The 21,534-nt window shown below is 38.9% G+C and overlaps 1 pseudogene; it reads left to right on the plus strand.

The window, feature by feature from the left end:
* LOC131246009 (probable ubiquitin-like-specific protease 2B) overlaps positions 1-21,534 on the plus strand; it is a 29,322-nt pseudogene that overhangs the window by 6,488 nt on the left and 1,300 nt on the right.

Below are 21,534 nucleotides of genomic sequence, written 5' to 3' on the forward strand. Positions count from 1 at the left end.
TTAATTTTAAAATTTCAGTATTGATGAGCCTTTTGAAGCTGTTATCTATCCAAAAGGAGATCCTGATGCTGTTTCAATTAGTAAGAGAGACCTTGAACTATTGCAACCAGAGACATTTATCAATGACACTATCATTGACTTTTATATTAAGTAAGTTGAAATGCAGAAACTTCCATCTCTTCTAGTTGAGGACAAAAACACTTGTTTTCCACATACACTGTTCCCTTTTAAAGTTATTTCTCATTCCTATGGTGCAAAAATTGATCCTTGCTAGGTGACAAAGGTTATCCTATGAAATTTCATTATTTGTATACATCATGCTTGCTCATTCCATTTAATCACTATTTGGACAGCGTATTCTTCAGTTCTACCATTATCAGACGCATGAACTTACTGTATGTGTGTGATTCTTTTTAAAGCCTGATATTTTACCCATGTTGCCACATTGCTTCATGCTTTGTGCAACTATAGGATGACTATATGTGAGGAATTTGGGCTTATTTTGATTGAAGGAGAAAGAGGACCATAAATTAAAGAAATTTTGACTGCATTCCTCGTTTGATCTGGTCTCTCTTTTGTTCCTTGAAGTTTTCTAATCATACCCATTTTGCTGTGTATCCATACTATTGCTTTTATTTACATTTTTTGAAAAAAAATTATTACATGAGGGCTTCATTCAACTTTCCGGAGATGCTTCTTATGATAGTTTACTTGAATGACAGATACTTAAACAATAAAATCCAGCTTGAGGACAAGCGTAGGTTCCATTTTTTCAACAGTTTTTTCTTCCGCAAGCTAGCTGATCCAGACATGGATTCAGGAAGTGCAAAAGAAGGGAGGGCAGCTTTCCTACGTGTTTGTAAATGGACACAGAAAGTAAATATATTTGAAAAGGATTTCATCTTCATACCTGTAATTTTCAAGTAAGAAAAATTTTCCTTGATGCGTATTTTATGCTTATGAATAAGTTAATTCTGATATTCCAAATCTGCGCATTGGTGTATATTGGACTACAGGTCTCATTGGAGTTTGATGGTTATTTGTCATCCTGGAGAAGTAGCTTCTTTTGAAGGCAAGCATCTGGTATTTGCAGAATCTCTATTTCTTTCTCAAGTACAGATGTCTCTCTCTCATGCTATACTTGTGTCTTTCAGATGAAGAAATTGAAAAGGCACCTAAAGTACCATGCATATTGCACATGGATTCTATCAAAGGAAGACACATAGGTTTAAAGAATCTTACTCAAAGGTAAATGGTCTCCTTCAATTTCCATCCTAGTTTATGTAGGGTTTCTTATCATTTAATTTAAGGGTGGGTTTTTTAATCCATTGCCTTGATGGAGACTTTTAATCTTTAAGCTTGTTCTAATAAATTACTTGCCTTGATTGCCATCACCATCACAATCACAGCCTTATCCTAACTAAGTTACCATTGGCAGTTAAAAATATATAAAATAAAAAATCCATCTGATCTGAACAATAGGTTCCTAATTTGTTTTTTTTTTTTTTTCCTTCCTGTAGAAACACACCAATTTCCATATAAAAAATGCATTATATGTTTTCCTTGTATAAACAACATGTAAGAAAGTAAATGCATATAAAAATTTCCAGAATCTGCTTTTTCTCCCATGGTTTCTTATCCATGTCTTGATTCCAGCTTAATGCTTAGAAGGCCATTTCCAAAACAGTTTGTTATATTATGATTTCTTTATGCGATGGAGGTTTCTCCTTGGCTAAAGCTTCTCTCATTCGTGAATTTTCCCTCTTAGGCAGTTCATGTTTCATGCAACAGTGATTCTTTTTCTATTCCACTTGATTCATTTGGTTGATATCATTATAGCCAATGCCTGAAAATTCAATTCCATCTGCTCAGGCATATTTATTCTGGATTGGAAATAGATCTTCGTGTTGTTTGTCATTTTGTAGTTGTACAAAGTGAAGTTGTCGCAAAGTTTCTAGTATCACATTGTAGACTTAATGGTAACCCACATTTCCATCCAATTTGGGTTTCAAAGCTAGATTTGGTCCCATTTTCAAATCAACTTTCACTTCTCTAGTGATTTTCAGGAGTCAACCTTTCTGATTTTGTTCTATGCTACAGCACCCAAATATGACGCAAGCACATAATTGGAAGGTCATGAGTATGGATTTTACACATGAAGTGTTGGACACAATATTATATGAATACGGTAACCATTTTGAAGCATTTTTGTGGTAGGTTATATGACATGGATCCTCTTTTTCATGATTGATGATCACCATTTTTGTTCTAAAGATAAATCTTGTTTATAAATTATATATTTTTTCGTGTTTAAAGTTGTTAAGAACTATGGTTGACTTTCACTTGTTTATCTCAAGAGGATAGTTACGTATAGGTCCTCTTTTACATGATTGATGATCACCATTTTTGTTTGATAAATAAATCTTGTTTATTAGTTGTATCTTTTGTCGTGTTTAAAGTTTCTAAGAATTACAATTGACTTTCACTTCTTTATCTTGGGAGGATAGTTATCTATGGGAGGAGTGGAAAGAACGACAAGGGGAGTCATCTAAAGATGTTTCTTTAAAATTCTCAAACCTGCAATTTGTCCCTTTAGAGGTTTGTCTCTCTTTTTTGTTTGTATCTTAACTCCTTATAATTATATTTGTTGATCAAGGAGAATCGCTGTATGAGTTGATTGTAAGTACTTTCTTTTCCTTTTTTTGTGCTCTATTTTTTTAGGGAATGAAAGACAATAGAAAACATATTACAAATGCAGGAATTGGCCAATATTGAGAGAACCTCTTGTTTCTCCAATTTTGGCCTAGGCATACCATTTGCTTCTTTCGAGACAATGGAGCACTGATTTCCAAATTTGCCCAACAAGAGCTTCAATTTAGCCATGCAAGGAGCTAGGCACCAAGGGCCTTGCCAAGACTCCGCTACCCATTGAAAAATTGCTTGATAATCTCCCTCCACAATAAGATTCTGGAGAAAAAATATGGACGTCTAAGAGCATGTCTGTTCGCAGATATTGAATCCCTTGCACTACAAGGGCCTAAGAAGGCTAGTGCTAATAAACCCTTATCATTTCTCACCACTCCAATCCAAGTTAGACCTTGACTATCAAAGACAACCACCATTTCAACTTTAGTTGTGCCTACGGCGTGGTTTTAAATGTCGGTATTGGTCGGTGTATTGGCCTAGCGAAAAAATGATACAATACGCCATTGTATATTGGTATCAGAACCATATCAGCTTGTATCGATCATAATTTTTTAAGCCAAAGAATTAAGAAAAATATCAAGAAAAAAGAAGAAGAGAATAATATGATATTCACGAATCATTTATTATTTATTATTTATTATTATTATTTTTATTTTTATTTTTATTTTTTTTTGTATTTTTGTATTTATTTTATTTATTTATTATTATTTTTTTGACATGCATATGATGGTGTATCGGACCATTCTTTGATGAGAATGTTGTTTATTAGTTTGACTTATTGAAGATCAAGTAAATGGATCTTAATTGAACACAAGTTAAACATGATTTGGTGAACTAAGGTTCATTACATTGAAATACAATGAAAAGAAGATGAAAATATAAAAAAACAAAATGAAGGTCTACCCTTCTTTCCAATTTTTCCCATAATGGTCCACTTCGCTTCAATTTGTTGAATCTCATTCAAATAATTTGTTTTAATCCCAAAATAGGTCTAGATCTAGCTTAAAATGAGTTTTTAAGCTTCTTCCATAGTTTAAATAAAAAAACAAAAGAAGAGGAGACAAGTGAAATTTTGAAAAAAGAAAAAAAAAAAAATCAAAATTGGGCTTTTATGAGCGTATCAGCCTGTATCAACCCCGTATCAGTGCTGATATGTCCTGTATCGGCCAATAGGACTAAATTTTTTCGTATCAGGAAAATACGACCTCGTATGGTGTATTGTCTCGTGCCGATATAGATACTATACAGCTGTATCGGCCGATACGACACTGATATTCATATCGATAGCCTACGATAGGTTTCATACAACTCTTATTTTTTCAGCCCTTCCCTACTAAACTTAGATCCAGAGTTTGAGACTTCGACTCAGCTATAATACTCAAACACAACATTCCTTTGAATTCCAATCTAGTGGCAGCCCATTCTGTGAACATGGTGCTAATTTGCCAGATAATCAGATTAATAATTGGGACAACTTCTTGGTTTTGAAAGTCAACTTTTAGAAAATTTTAGATTTCCATTTTGCATGGATTGAGGAAATCTGGTTACATCATCATCATCAACATCATCATCGTCATCATCTAAGCCTTATCCTAACTAATTGGGGTTGGCTACATGAATCCTGTTCCTTACACTTGTTGATTGTAATAAACCTACGTAATAGACTATTAGATAGTGCTTGATTGTAATCAACCTATGTAATAGTTTATTACATAGCACCTGTGGGAGTTTTGCTCTCACTGCTGGTCCAAACCTAGGTAAATGAGGGTTGTGTTAGGTTGGAAGCCAGCATCATACTTATGCCATATCTTTCATAATGAATCTGGATAACTGGCTACTTGGAAAAGAAATTGCCTATTCTTGGGGGGTTAGAATAGCTTTAATCAAGGCAGCTCTGTTGAATCTTTTGGTCTTCCATCTCTCTTCCAAATGCTTATGGCAATGGCTAGAAAAATTGAGTGATTGCAAAGAAACTTCCTTCTGGAAGGAAGGGGTAACTGCCATAAATTTTAGCTTCTCAATTGGCCTGATGCTCAGCAATAGAGAAAAAGGTGGCATAGGCATTGCGATATTATTGAAAAGAACTGGGCCTTGCTTGGCAAATGGTGGTGGTGGAGGTTCAGGGAAAATCCAAAAGATCTATGACAAAATGTTATATTGAGAAAATATGGAGTGTCTAATGGAAACTAGTTCCTTGGCTTGCCTCTTAGAAGATTGGGCACCGATGTCTTAAATCTTGAGATTTATTAGTAAGTTTGGAAAGAGTCAGGAAATCCAAATTCTTGTATTGGTACATTAGTGATATCCAAATTCATTGAATACCGAGTTCTTTATAGGCTGGCAGTACATAAGGGGACATCAACAACATATCACCAAAGTGGGAGGTCGAACAGTTTGGAATGATTTCTTGAGAAGAAACCTTAGGTAGGTAGAGATTGGGGATTTTGCGTCCCTCCTTGCCTTGGTTGAAAGCATTTTCATACCCAAGGATGGCATCGACAAATGTAGATTGGCCTTAGAGATGCCTGAAGAATTATTATGGGGATCTTTCTATGCTTTCCTCAAGGGTACATCCTCTGCAATGACTCATACAACAAGAATCTGGAAGACTATGGAGCCTTCTATGGGACAGGTTTTCCATTTTATGGTAGGCCTTGACACGATCCTAACCATTGATCATCTTCATCACACAAAACAACTTTATCATCTATGGTTGCCGTCTTTATCTGAGTGATGCAGAAGCAATCACTCATCTGTTTATTTACTGAAATTTTAGTCTTGCTTTGGTCGAAGATCATGTGCTGTTTTACCCTAGAAAATAAAAGGATCATGGGCTTGGTTTGGGGTAGATTAGGTCCTACCAACTTTGATTGTTGAAATGTTGGAAGCATGGAGATTCGGGTTTCTATCCCCTAGGGGTCATATTCATTAGGATCTTTTTCTAGTACTCGCTGTTTAGTCCTTTAGAAAGAATGCAATTGTGCATTCAAGCACAAAGCAAAACTAAGTGACCTATAGCGGAGCGAATTTGAAGTAGGGAACCTTCATGGGTTGGGGCATGATGAATTTGTAAGTATCAACAGTGGAGATCTAATGAGATGTTGGTTAGAATTTGCTATGGATATGAATCACAATACTTGCACTCAAATCTAGTGGAATCCTACCCCCTAGGGATATGCTCAAACTCAATTTTGATGGTGCTCAAAGGAACCTGGAACTTGCTGCTATAGGTGCCTCGTTTGTAATGATATGGGTGAGCCCAGCAATTTCCATTTGAGTCCCGCATTATTAATTGCTAAGGTTGATTGGTCTGATGTTAGCCAATGGGCGGGCTCTCTTGTTGACATATCTTGGAGACTGCCTGACTGGTTCGATGAAATTTGGGAGATTGTTTCTGTTTGTTCTTTACAGTTTTCTCATATTCATGGAGAAGGGAATTCAAAAGCAGACTCCTAGGTGTGCTTAATGTTTTAAATATCATTATCGCGTAATGTATTGCATCCTTAGGATACAGATACATATCGGTTATCGCATGGGATATATCGGTTGTATCACATAATGTATCGCTGTTGTTGGGAACATGGGAAAATTGGGAAATTGATCGAATTTTTCAATGAAACTTAAGGGATTGTTGAAAAAGACATTAATACACACTTAGAAATCAAAACATTAAAAAAAAGTGCACATAAATAGGGGTTTCCTTTGTATGGGGTTCTAATATTTGCGTCGTCCTACTAACCTAATGCAAATATATTTCAAAGTCTTTCATATAATTTATATATGTAAGAAGATATGTATAGAAACACAAGAAATACATTCAAAACACAAGAAGACATGTTTAATTTTGTGTTTGGATACAAAGATTGCAACTGATTTGAGAGAAATTTAGAAATTTCAAGTTTTGCAAATTTTCCGCAACTTAGCCCATCTCTGCCGAATCTCGAAATCAAAGCTTCAAAATCCATGATTTTTCATAGAAAACATAAAGAATCATAGATGTGTAACCATTTGACACTGGTTTAATGTGATTTACAACCACGGTATGTCTTAAAGGTCGTTATGTAAAGATAACGGTGGCAACTGTTATACATTGCGGGGTCGTAAAGGTTGTAACGACCATTACGGAAAAAATGACCCATAAAGGCCATTACAAACCTGATGCAGGACATGAAAATTAAATATGATATGCGAGATTTCAGGCTTAAGATCACGTTAGTTCAGAAACAATTACACAAATTCTATATCCCACATGAAAGTCCAAACATTCAATTAAGGGGAATCTATGCGGGTCCAGGCTTACACATGATAGGGCTGGATCAATGAAAATTATGAACCAAACAATACTCAAAGGGAAATAGGAATCCACTACACATGCATAAGAATCAGTCCCTAATCCAAGGGATTCCCCAATCTCAATTCAAGGAACCTTAGGATGAGAAAAGGGGCAAATCAATTAGGGATAATGCAATCTAGGGTTAGGATTCATGAAAAACAACTATGAGAGGATAAAAGAGGATAAAAAAACCTGAGCCAAAGGATGATCCCGCGTGTGGACAGCAACAATGGCCCAGACGGACGTGCGTGTGATCCCGGCTGCACGTGTGTGGGGCCCACTATTCAGAAAAAAGCCGCCTTGGCCCTGGTCGGCCAGGGATGGTCTCTAAAACCCCCAAATCTCAGCTCGATCCAATGTATGGTTTGTGCGTGGTGCTCCGCCGAAGTTTCAGCTCACCTGCGGGCCTATTGCAAGCTTGCACCAAGGTTGGCATTGAGCTTGTACCTTTTCGCACTGGTTTGATGCACTGAAAAAAAAGATGGAGGGTGGGGGTGAATCGGGATCGATATGGCTTCGCACCACGGTAGTTAGTCCTTCGAAAAGGGAGGGCTTCGCACCCACTTTTGAATTCTTCCACAACTCACGAAGAGAGCAGAAAAATAAAGCAGGATTTTTTTTTTTAATTCAATGAATCAAAAGAACTACAAGGGGTGCCTATTTATAGGAAAAATCTTGTACCCCAAAACTCACACCATGTGCGCAATCTATTGCTTAGCGATGAAGTAAACTAAAATAAAAACCAAACAGAGAAATCTAAAGCGTTCACAATGTTCTAAATAATAACAATAAATAAAACCTAAAATATGAAATCAATCCGACGAGTGGGCCATGATCATGAGATTCCATGATGAGCTTTTCTTGACTATCGGGCCCAATCTTTTGAACCAAACTTCGTCTTCTAGGTAGGAGGCCCTCTCTGGACGTTGTCATCGAGACAGATCGATGGTGGGGCCCTCCTACTCCGTGCGTATGTGCGTAGGTGAGGCGGCGTGCATGCGCGTATGCGCGAAATGTCCCCATCAATTCTCCTCGGCTGCGAAGATTTCGCTACTGGCGAAATAAAACTCCTGAACCACTCCAGGACGTCAAGATCAAGTCTCTGAAGCTCCTCCGCAGTGAGCCACGTGCTGTCTGAAGCTGGGCGTGACTTCCACTTGACCAGGTACTTTTGAAACTTGTCGTCCGACGTTAAAACTATCTGATGGTTCAGGATATCCTCTATTTCCTCTCTGGGTGTGTGAAGGTTAGGTATAGGAGGGAGTGACTGAGAAGAAATGTCAGGAAGAATAGGTATGGGAGGTAGAGGTTGAGAAAATGTGTTGGGACGGGTAGGTATGGGAGGTAGAGGCTGGGAAAATGAGTCGGGACGGGTAGGTATGGGACGTAGAGGCTGGAAAAATGGGTCGAAAAGGGTAGGTATAGGACGTAGATGCTGAGAAGATGGGTCAGGAAAGGTAGGTATGGGAGGTAGAGGTTGAGAAAATGGGTTGGGACGGATAGGTATAGGAGGTAGAGGTTGGAAAAATGGGTCGGGAGGGGTAGATATGGGACGTAGTAACTGGGAAGATGGGTCGTGACGGATAGGTATGGGAGGTAGAGGCTGGGAAAATGGGTCGGGAGGGGGCCATGGATCAATGGAAAGGTCTGATGAATCAGGATAGTTAGACGAAAGGCTAGACAATGCATCAATGACCCCTTGAAATGCAACTAGATCCTCCACATTGAATGTGGAACTAATTCCTATGGAAGGTGGAAGATCTACCTCATACACATTGAGATCGTTTTGTTTTATAGTTTTGAAGGATCCAGCGCTATGCGCGTGTAACTTACGAACGGCCCTCGGAGGGTACCGCTTGGGGCTGATGCGGACCATCACGGAGTCCATTACATTGAATTCTTTGAAACATTTATGCTGGTCTGCAGAAAATTTGTAATGTTCATTACTAGTAGTGATCTTCTGCCTGATTTCTTGATGCCATGAATGAATGTGATGCACAAAAGACTCTGCAGGCTCTGACGGCCTATGGGACAGTGACATAAGGACAAGATCAATAGGTTTCTCAGGTTTATAACCGGTAACGACTTCATAAGGACCGAGACCTGTGGACCTATCGACGGAACTATTAAACGCAAACTCAGCTGTAGGTATTACGGTGTCCCATGTTCTGGTGTGCTCTATATCCCTCTTAGGGGGAGACTCATTCGGTAGATCATCAGGAAAGACATCACGAAACTCATCTACTACCGGAATAGCCTCAGTGGGTAATTCTATACTAGCCTCTAGGCTACTCTCTCTAGCCACAAGGCCGCACGTGTTGTGCCACTCAAAATAGTGGTCTTGATGCCCCTGTTGGGGTGGGTGCACGGGTGCATGCCCATGACTGATTCCTTGGCCACCTCCATTCATTGGTCTATCCTCTTGGCCACCTGCCTGAGATTGGACATCTACCCCAATGCTGAGATTTGTCCTGGCGGAGGCCTTTAGTTGGGTAATGCGCGCATCAAATTGATCAAAGCGTTGGTCTATATATTGTTCATAGCACTTACCCAAATACTCGATTTGCTGGGACAACTTGTTCATTGACTTTAACAGTTGCTGCATGTTTAGTGTAGGGTGCAAGCCAAAACCATGACCCGTACGTGTGGGCATACACTGGCTAACTCAACCTAAGGACTTTTCATAACGACTATATGCGTCTAAAAACTAAATGACCCTACGAGACTCTATATGAAGGAGACTACACACCGTTACGAAAATTCAGCTATATATATATGTATATATATATATATCAGGGACTACGGTTTTCTAGCAGCTATATATGATGGACTGGATGCATGAATGACTCAAACAAACTAAACCCTAAATATGTGGTGAATTCCCCTACAAGAACCCTAGGCTCTAATACCAAATTTGATGCAGGACAATTAACCACTTGCTCTAAAAGCTCGAACTGTTAGAGTATGGCGAATTAATCCCTTTATCTCATAGCCCAGGCCCCACATCTCATAGGTTTTTAGGACCTCGGCCGAAGCCCCTTCGTGGGCCCCAAATCACATGGGCTGCTCACTCCAAGTGTGTCCCCGCATCCCACGGGCTACCCCACTCGAGCCCGGTGTGAAATGCGCATTAATCACCCCTGGTGAGGAGTCTCGAACACGAGACCTCCTCCGTGGGCCGCACCCACCCCGAGTGTGCTCCTACATCCCACAAGCGACCCCACTCGAGCCCAGTGTGAAAATGCCCCTGCATTAATCACCCCCGGTGAGGAGTCTCGAACCCGAGACCTCTCACTCTGATACCAAATTTGATGTAGGACATGAAAATTAGATATGATATGCAAGATTTCAGGCTTAAGATCACGTTAGTTCAGAAACAATTACACAAATTCCATATCCCACATGAAAGTCCAAACATTCAATTAAGGGGAATGTATGCGGGTCTAGGCCTACACATGATAGGGTTGGATCAATGAAAATTATAAACCAAACAATACTCAAAGGGAAATAGGAATCCACTACACATGCATAAGAATCAGTCCTTAATCCAAGGGATTCCCCAATCTTAATTCAAGGAACCCTAGGATGAGAAAAGGGGCAAATCAATTAGGGATAATGCAATCTAGGGCTAGGATTCATGAAAAACGTCTATGAGAGGATAAAAGAAGATTAAAAAAAAAACCTGAGCTAAAAGATAATCCCGCGTGTGGACAGCAACAATGGCCCAGATGGATGTGCGTGTGATCCCGGCCGCACGTGTGTGGGGCCCACTATTCAGAAAAAAGCCACCTTGGCCTTGGTCGGCTAGGGATGGTCTCCAAAACCCCCAAATCTCAGCTCGATCCAATGTACGGTTTGTGCGTGGTGCTCTACCGAAGTTTCAGCTTGCCTACGGGCTGAAATCTGGAAACCTGCTGTAATGAAGAAATCTGATGCAACAAAAGGACGAATTTGAAGTACGGATGGTGGAGGAAGATGGAAAAGAAAAAGATGATGGAGGGTAGGGGTGAATCGGGATCGATGTGGCTTCGCACCATGGTAGTTAGCCCTTCGAAAAGGGAGGGCTTCGCACCCACTTTTGAATTCTTCCACAACTCACGAAGAGAGCAGAAAAATAAAGTAGGAATTTTTTTATTAACTTCAATGAATTAAAAGAACTACAAGGGGTGCCTATGTATAGGGAAAATCTTATATCCTAAAACTCGCACCATGTGCGCAACCTATTACTTGGCGATGAAGTAAACTAAAATAAAAACCAAACAAAGAAATCTAAAACATTCACAATGTTCTAAATAATAACAATAAACAAAATCTAAAATATGAAATCAATCTGACGAGTGGGCCACGATCATGAGATCCCATGATGGGCTTTTCTTGACTATCGGGCCCAATCTTTTGAACCAAACTTCGCCTTCTAGGTAGGAGGCCCTCCCTGGACGTCGTCATCGAGACAGATCGATGGTGGGGCCCTCCTACTCCGTGCGTACGTGCGTAGGTGAGGCGGCGTGTATGCGCGTATGCGCGAAATGTCCCCATCAAACCCCCATAACGACCCATTATGCCACCCATAAAGGTTATAACAGCTCGTAACAGTCCATTACTGGGCTGATACAGGTTTTTCAGATTTTTTTCAATTTAAAAAAAAAAAAGAGGTCGTAATGGCCGTCACACCTTGCATTGTAAAGGTAATGGTGGTGGCCGTTATAGCCACATTACCGTTACAGAATACCTTGTTTAAATTAAAAAAATTGATCGAAAATCGAAAATGCTCACTGGATCGAATAAGTGGGATATATCGGCACTACATATGCATTTCGTATCACATAGGTGGGATACAAGATATTGTGGGATATATCAGCTGATATCGTCGATATTTAAAACATTGGGTGTGCTTAAAACAAGAAGATGATACCTTCACTATGGAATCCTTGGATCCTCTCCGCGTCGGTCTAGCCTCTCCCTATTGTAGTTTCTTATGCTTTTTTAATAATAAAAGTGTTTTCTTTGGAAAGCATTCACGGAACTCTTTGATCCTCAATATCCTTTTGTCAACATTTTTAATATTGATATTTTCGAGAATTGGAAATATCATGGGATATAACTAGAAATATCATGCAAAGTTTCATAGTTTGAGGGAAACTTTGGGAAAATGATGGAGTTTTTCGGTGAAATTTTAGTAGATGTTAAAATAGACATGATTACACACTTAAACTCAAGGCATTCCAAAGAAAAGAAAGAAAGAAAGAAAGGAAGGGAGGAAGGAAGACCCTGGCCAATCTGTACTTGTTCCTAGTCTTTATATAACAATTTTCAAGGGTAAAAACTGAAGAAACTCGGATTTCCCCAATTCTTCTATTTTCAGCTTGAAAATCCAAATTGCTTGCTTGAAATCCATTTCAACGTATCAAAGTTAGCATATGCATGAATTTCAAGACATTTTGTTGCTAATTTGTTGGAAGAAAGAACAAATTTAAACATGATTTTCTCACCTTTAGGGCTCTGGCCCGAAATGCCTCTCCAATCTCTTTCTCCACCAAATCTGTGTTTTGATGCAACTCATCTCAAGTGGAGTTGTTAAAACACAAACTACAACTGGAATCCCAAAAAAAGGGCAAAAAGGTATTTTTAGATTTTTTCTAATTTATGCTTATTGACTTTTACCCGGTCGGAACAGTACTATCATTGTTACATCGAAGAATATGTATTCCAATCATAGATTGATCACATCTATTGTACAAACGATATATCAGCCAAGATCATAGATATTTAAAGCACACCCTTTGTGTATAATGTGGGGAATAGAGCACGGTGTTCTTATCCGGTTTTTTTTTTCAAACTTCTTTATTACTATTTTTACTTTATTCTAGCTAAATCAGTTCTTTTCTTATGTTCATTGAAAATGCATGGAATGTTCACACGGTATCATTTCCCCATGTATTTCAGCTGCCACAACAAGAAAATTCATTTGATTGTGGCCTCTTTTTGCTACACTGTGGAACGGTTTTTGGAGGAAGCTCCAGTTAACTTCAACCCCTTCAAGATAACAAAGTCAAGTTTTGTAAGTGAAAATTTCTGATTCTACAAAATTTATGATGTTTTAGTTTTATTATCTCCCATGTGTAGTACCTGATGACCATGGTATTCAAAGATTTGATTTCTTTTAGGTTAAATTAATTTTCTCATTGTTTATTTAGTTTGAATAATGCTGGTGTGCTCAAACTAGCGCAATTGTTTGGCAGTCAACTCTCAAAAAAGATCCAAACCGGTCACCATGCAAATGGGTGATTAAGAGAAATTGATCATTGGTCCACATTCAGTGTACACTGATGGTCCACCTGATGATCAAATTGGAATACTTACTAGATAAGGCATCTAGACAGTGGGCCAACATGATCAGCAGATTGGATCTTTCACACTTGTAAGAGGCCTGGTGTCAGTGCAGTTACTATTCCTCAGTGTTTGATAAACATCATCATCATCATCATCTAAGCATTACCCCAATAACCATTCCTCAAGTGTCCATGTCATCTAAGCCTTGTACCAATTACTTTCAATTCTTGAGACAACCTCTTGTCCATGTCACTCACTTAGTTGCAAATGCTGATCCTCTTTTCAAGATTCATGGGATCCGGGAGTTTTCATTGACCTGTTGTAGCTTTTAGGCTTTTGCCATGAAATTGGTGGAATGTCATCAACCTGTTGTAGCTTTTAAGCCATCGACAAATTGCCTAAAAGGGGGATGGTGTTACCAAATGCCTGCCTTCTTTGTTTGAAGAATGAAGAATCAGTGGAGCATCTTTTTATTCACTGTCCACTTGCAGGGGGTCTGGGACTGTGTTCTCCCTGCCTTCAATGTTCCTTGGGTTATGCCTAAGTTTTTGGAAGAGTTGTTTCTTTCGTGGCATAAAGGAGTTTCTCGTGTCAAAGAAACATCCAAGTGGCAGCTTGCATTGCTCGCGGTCTTATGGTCAATCTGGTTGGAGAGGAATAACAGGTGTTTTAGGAATAATAGTGAATCTATTCCTATTGTTTTAAGAAAGGTTTTTTCTTTTATCAATGACTGGGATCCTTAATTTTTGTGTGGATGGGTTTGTATTATATTTTTTGTTTTGTTTTCTATTCTCTCTTATATTTTGCCTTTGTGTGCGCTTCAATAAATTCGTTTTGCCTTTATGCATGCTTCCAATAAATTCATCATCTCTCAAAAAAAAATTTAAGCTATATACTTTCCTAATTTCTTGTGCTAGTCTCCCACTCGTTATATGAGTTGGTAGAGGCAGTGTAGTGTGTATGAGTGATCCAGGGTTCTTGTGCTACTTCTGAATCTTATATGCGCTTTCAATTGTTTTGGACACCTTACTCAGCTTAATTTTGTATTGTTATAGTATGCACATTGTTTTTTGAAATAGAACTGCTTCATTGAGGCCTCCTAAATCATGAAATTGTTTAAAAAATCTTGAAGATCTTGGAATTGATGAGAAGTCAAAATATGAACTAATAGCTTCTACATCCCTGGGAGGAGTTACCAAGTGTAAATAGCAGTTGGAATCTATCGTGGCGTGTGGGTGGAGAATTCATCACCATTCGATTTTGGTATGAAAACTTGGGATTGTGTGGGGAGTAGAATCGCAACGCCTATGAGGAAATCTAATTATTAATCCAAATGTGCTGAATGACCTCTCATTGGGTGGTTTGTCACATGGACAAATAATCATGATCACCTAGTCATGTGCAAGTCAGACAAGTTCGTTATCTTAGCGGATTGTGAAGTGGGATGTGTGTCAATTAGTGTTGCCTAGACCGGCATCAAATCTTGCTCCTAGAGGTGTACACAAGTCGATCCGAGTCGAGCTTGGCACAGCTCGACTCGGCTTGGCCACTAGCTGACCCCAGATCGAACTCGGCTCGGCTCGGTCCTCGAGCCTGACTGGCCAGCTCGGCTCGGTTTGGTTAGCAGCTCGGGCCAATTCGAGTCGAGTTCGCCTATGCAGCATTTTCACAAACACATGGACTGCACCTTCAGATTCTCACTGTATGTAAAATAGCAGTGGCGGTTTTACAGGTATTTCATCAAACACCTTGTAGGCAACATCAAAATCAAGAAAAAGGGTTTTTTTTTTCATATACATACCTTCCTTACCACCAGCCAACACTTCGTTGAGTCATTTCATTAAACACTTGGTGAGCAACATCGTTATCAAAGTAACTGAGTCACCAAACTAGTTCGATCTGAGTTTGATTTGAGTTGGGGTTCGATCTGAGTCGAGCTCCGCCAAGCTCGAACTCGGTTCGAAATTTTTTCGAGCTAAAAAAAAATCAGCTCGAACTCAGTTTCGAATTGAGTCGAATCGAGCTTTTTCGAGTCAAGTCGAGTGAGCTAACCGAGCTAACTCGGTTTGTGCACAACCCTACTTGTTCCCATCTACATACCGAGTCGAGGGGTATTCTATGTGAGCCAATAACTTTTCAATTCTAAAACTGTGGGTAAAGCAAAAAGGTTTAGGGAGATGAAAAGGTTTAGGAAGATGGTGGCATAGTGGTGGAATGGATGTGCAATAGAGGGGTGGGCTGGATATATAAATTATTTAAGAAACTTCAATTCGTTAAGATTAAGTTGAAGGAGTGGAGCAAATCTAAATTGGAGCTGATAGGCTAAGGAAAGAGGAGTTGTTAGGCAAGATTAGTGTTGTTGATAGAGAAGAAGAGAGTGGTGTCTTATATGATCAAAGACAATTGGAGGAAGAAGCCCTTGTATCATCTTATCTGGCAATCGAAGCTAAAGAAGAAGCTATTTCGAGACAAAAGTCCAGAGCAATTTGGTTTAAAGAGATAAAAATACCTCTTTCTTACATAAGATCACAAATGGGTGGCGAGGGAGGAACCAAATAAATTTTGTGGGTGGATCCCACATGTATTGAAGTAATTATTGACTTTGTAAATGCCTCTATGCAAAAGAAGATCGCATAAGGCTAAGATTGGATGGCCTAGTTTTCAAGAGTTTTAATGAACCACAAGTCGGCTTGAGAGAGATTTCAAAGGCAATGTTAGGAAAGTGGTTTGGGAGATGGATGCAAACAATGCCCTAGGTCTGTATGGCTTCTCCTTGATTTCATCCAAGAAAGCTAGGAAACTATAAAAGAGAAAGTTATGTGTTTAATGAAGGACCGTGATGATAGGGCTATCCTGAGCGATGGTTTAAATTCATCTTTTATTACCCTTATTCCAAAGATTGAGGATGTGTTGACCATGAAGACTTTAATCTTATAAGTTTGTTGAGGGGAGTCTACAAGATCTTGGCTAAGACATTGTCCTTAAGAATAAGAGAGGTGCAAGAGTCAATTGCATCCCCATCCAAGGAGCCTTTGTGAAGAAGAGACAGATATTGGACGGTATTTTAGTAGCAAATGAAGTTATTGATTCTGGAAAGAGGAGTGGGGAGGTTGGTTTACTATACAAAGTGGGCATGGAAAAGGCCTATGCTCTCAAATGGATGGGGTTTGGTTTACTATGGATGAAATGTATCAAAGAATGCATTAGTGCTTCATTCTCTATCTTGGTGAATGGTTCCCTCTCAAGCTTCATTTCTAGTTTGAGAGGACTGAGGTAAGGGGATTTGTTGAAACCCCCCTCCTTCACAATCATGATGGAAGGACTGAGTATGCTAATGAGGTTGGAAGACCGGAGATGATTGTTTCTCACCTGCAATTGGTTAATGATATGCTCATATTATGTGAGACTTCGATAAATCAATAAATTTTTTTATTAAAGTGGTTTTGGGCCTAAGAGTTAATATTAGAAAAAGTGTGGTGATAGGGGTAGCCATGGAAGGTGGGTTAATGGCCTCTTTTGTAGAGGTCTTGGGTTGTAAGGTGGAGAACCTTCCAGTGATGTATCTTGTGCTCCTATAGGGGGAATGCTAACATTGCAACTTTCTAGGACCTGGTTGTGGAGAAGATTGAAAAGAGATTAGCAAAATGGAAAGCCTTATATTTATTCTTCGAGCTAGAATAACGCTCATAATCTTAGCCATTTCTAACCTCCTAGTCTACTTCCTATCCATGTTTAACATGTCGGTGGGAGTACCAAGACGATTAAAAAAATCCAAAGGGACTTCTTGTCAAAAGGTAGGGTGGAGGGTCACAAATTCCACCTTTGCATTGGAAAGATGTCCAAAAGCCAAAACCAGGAGGTGGCCTTTATTTGGGAAGGCTAAGGGAAAAAAAATTGGGTGTTGCTTGGAAGTTGTTGGTGGAGGTATGGGGAGGATGATGTAGGATGTTGGAAACTATCCTAGGGTGCAAGATGAGAGATCAGTTACACATTAATTTCAGCAATCAACATGTAAAATCAAGCATATCCACATAAAAAAATTGGAAATTTAGATTTATAACACGAAGATCCTAGGTTATCACATACGCGGTGCATGGAAATATAAAATAATTCAAGAGTGATCCACTTAGAAGTAGGGACGTCCAATCTAGCGTGGGTAGTGCAACATCCATGTGGATAGATAATGATGCAAGCAAAATTCTGGTTTGGGGAAAGTTTCACAAAAACAAAAAAAAAAAAAAAAAATTCAAATCAAAATTTCATTAGACTTTTGTATTCATGTATGGAGATTTAGGAATGGTGTTTATCTAGGGATTAGGGAGGTTTGAAGTGAAATCAAAAGAGGAAAAACACCAAACAAGGGGCCCACACGTGACTGCCCGTACGGACGCATGTGCGTGTGTGCATGTGCACGTGTGAGTCCACATGTGGCTAGGTAAAGGGAAGAAAGATAGGGAGGATTGAGTAGGGTTTTGATGGGTTTATAAGGTTGTAATGGAAGGGGGAAGGAGGAAGACGAGAAGAAGAATAATACCTTTGGAAGAAGAGAAAGCGGAATGATGCACCTTGGGGAATCCACCACCAAACAAGCCTTAAACCTTCCACAATTCAATTGGAAGGGGGGATTTCTCACAAACCCTAAAATACAAGGAGGAAAATTCCTTCACACAATAGAGCTTCTCTCCTTTTTTTCCTGCTCAATAACTCCACTAGGGTCGGAGGTCCACCCCCGCTGTGCTCTTATAATTAAAAATTCAGAATAATTACAACTATGCCACTCACTTAAGTGAAATGACCCATTATCCAAAAATAAAAATTAAAAATTAAAACACTTATTATCAATGTCATCCATCAAATAAATCCTAAAAATAACAAAAAACGTAAAACAAGCAAGATCAGAGTCCAAGGGGCTCAGATCTGGAAGATTTGATGGCCCGATGGCCTAATCGACAAGATCCAATGGTTGAATCAACGTAAAATAAAAATCTTATGACTAAAATGGTTTCCTAAGTAGCCCACATGCATCATCCCAAAGTGGAGTCTTCCTGATGCAAGTCCAATGCATGTGGGGTCTTCAAAATGGCCCAGCGAGCCCTAATTGGAACTCGTCTCCCATCCACAAAGAAAGTTGCACTGATGTGGGGTGGTCGCTTCCTTCTCTAGTACACCCAAGTAGGTCCTCTGATGTCCCCATTAGAGGATCTAGAAGCTTTATGGAGTGATGTCATTGCTTGGAAGAATGGGGAGAGGGAGGAGGGGGGGTAGTTCTTGTGGTTGTGGGTATCATCTTCTAATTGAGTGTCATAAGTTTGGAGGGCCAACAATGGAGTCAGGAGGAAATCCTGAATGGAGGAGTTTTTAAACCTGGGGGAAGTTGGTGGCTTGTTTAAAAAAGGAATGTGTTTTGTGGTCGGAAGGCGCAATACGATATGCATTTGGACGTAGTGTTTTAAATGGTGAAATGCATGTAACATAGCGTTTGGTACTCTAAAGCATGAGGTGTAAGCTACATGGTACTTCTAGATTTTTAATTAAGTTGCCCTTAGTTGCACCAAATATCATGAAATTTCATGAACAATTGCACCAAATTAAACTAAATAATAATGAATTTCGTGATATCTAGTGCAACCAAACACAATCTAAAATATTGGGAAAAATAGTGCCAAAATTAACCACAAAGAATGTGAAAAGAACTATTTTAATATTGTTAGTTATATTGTCCTACTAAAGTTGCTGAAAAGATTAAGTAATTTTTATTGAAAATCGAAAAATATGTCAAATCATTGAAAATGTTTATTGATTTTTGTTTTATTGAAAAATATCTTGTAATGTAAGCTATGTAGCGTAGGCTACATGCAAACTTAAGCTATTTTCATGTGCTACATAGCATTAAGGCTAAGTTATATTGCATAGTATAATGTATTTAAAATACTGTTTGGAGGGATATGGATTGGGGACACCCCTTTAGCAAGATCTTTTCCCTCTTTGTTTGCTCTCGCCATGAACAAGGAGGCAAAGGTGGCGGAGTGCTACCGCTCTTTGAGAGGTTCTATAGTGTGGAATATAACACTCGAAAGGAACCTTAAAGATGAAGAATCAAGCGAGTGTGCATCAATATTGTATGCTCTCAAGTAGTGTTCGAATTATCTCCGATATTATCGAATATCTCCGATATTATCTTTATCTCCAGCTCAGCGATACCAATTACACTGGTAGCGATACCGATGACGCTGGTAGTATAAAAATTTCCAGGTATTAGCAATGTGATGCTAAGTATTGCCAAGTTATCAATATTGCTAATGTAATCGCCAATATTTTCAACTATGTAAATTTTAGATGTCACTTATATTACCAATGCATCAATATCGCCAATGTATCCCCAATATTTTTTACTGTAAATTCTAGGTAATGCCTATATCATAAGTGTATTAACGATATTTCAATAACATCGACAACAATATCATCAAAATTTTGTTTATTAGAAAAAAAAATTATTTCAAAATTTTTTCATGGGCACATGGTTGTATGTAGTGTTCAATTTTTCATTGATGATATCGATAATATCTTGATATTATCAATATCGTAACATGCGCGATATTGAGACCACAATCTTTCATTTCCTTTCCAAGTGTTGATGATTTCTTGGTAAATATCATGTGTTGTTAATATTTTGCAATATCTATGGATGTTTAGATGGTTAAAGAGTCCTGATGGGATGGTCGGACTGATTTCTTACAACAACACATGCTTTTAAGGCCTAATTAAATAGAAACTTGTTATGTATGCATTCTTTTTGCAATTTTTTTAATTTCTAAATATGCAAATATGTACATTTTAACATCGCCTAAAGTTTTGCTGAAAATTACACCGTTTCCCCCATGTTTCCCTGCATTTCCGGTTATCAGCGATATTATCGGCGATATCAATATTGTTTCCATATCTCTGGCCAACGAAACTTGTAATGATATTGATACATCGAACACTGCTCTCAAGAAGGTGAGCATAGAAGGGGATGATGATGATATGAAGGTTTAGAAGTGGTTGGCAAATGGTAACTTCTCATCCAAATCCATCCTCTCGAAATTGGGTGATGTTGGCAATTATCATACAAGGGTCCTTATGTGTGAAAGCTCCCTATTCATCCTAGGATCCAAGTGTTTGTTGAGATGATGGTAAAGAAGAGAATTCCTAGGGTTGGCAATCTAAAGAAAATGAATATGATCAATGTTGAACATGTGCCTCATGCATAAAAGAGAGAGGAGTTTGTGAACCATCTCTTCCTTCATTGGCAGGTTTGGGCTCACTTTTTCAAATTTTTAGAGTCGGCTAGGTGACAAGCACCTCAAAGTCAAATGTTACTAAAGACTGGGGGACTAGGTCCTCCACTCCCCGAGGTGCAAAAAAATGACTTGAAAGATGGTCCCTTGTGCTATTTTGTGGGGCATATGGAAAGAGGAATTCCAAGATATTCAAATGGCATATTACTTCATGGTGTTGGCGTAATACCCCATCAAATGGCGTATTACTTCCATGGTTCTCAATTGGGCCATGGTGTTTCTGGAATCCCTATGGTGGTCCTTTGAAGTGATACTTGGGGATTGAGATTCTATTGTATTTAGCTAGCTCTGTCTTTGAGCAAGCATGCCTTTCCCATAGGGTTCATTTGGCAGCGTGGAATTGGAGGGATTTGTGGGGTTTTGCTTTTTGTTTGGGCGTTTGGTAGCTAGGAATTGGAGGGATTTGTATTTGAGAGGAATCCAAATCCTCCAAAAGAGCTCTTTTTGAACTCTCACCTCAAAGCTTTAATTCCAAATCCACTTGATTCCATAGGGGTTCAATTCCATGCTGCCAAACGAGCCCTTAGGCTTTTTCATTCTTGCATTTTTTTCATTCTTTCTTTCTTTATTTATTTATTTATTTTTATTATTTTTTGTTCTTTTTTGAGGCTTTTACAACATTTTTTTTTTTTTTCATGCGCCTGTTTAGTGCAGGGTGACAAGATGGTCACCTCTGCTGTTGGTCTTGAGCAATGTTTTAAATATCGTTATTGCGTAATGTATTGCACCCTTGGGATACGGATACATATAGGTTATCACATGGGATATATCAGTTGTATCACGTAATGCATTGCCATTGTTGGGAAACATAAGGAACATTGGGAAATT

Source organism: Magnolia sinica, chromosome 1 (assembly GCF_029962835.1).
Source record: "Magnolia sinica isolate HGM2019 chromosome 1, MsV1, whole genome shotgun sequence".
NCBI classification, from domain to species: domain Eukaryota; kingdom Viridiplantae; phylum Streptophyta; class Magnoliopsida; order Magnoliales; family Magnoliaceae; genus Magnolia; species Magnolia sinica.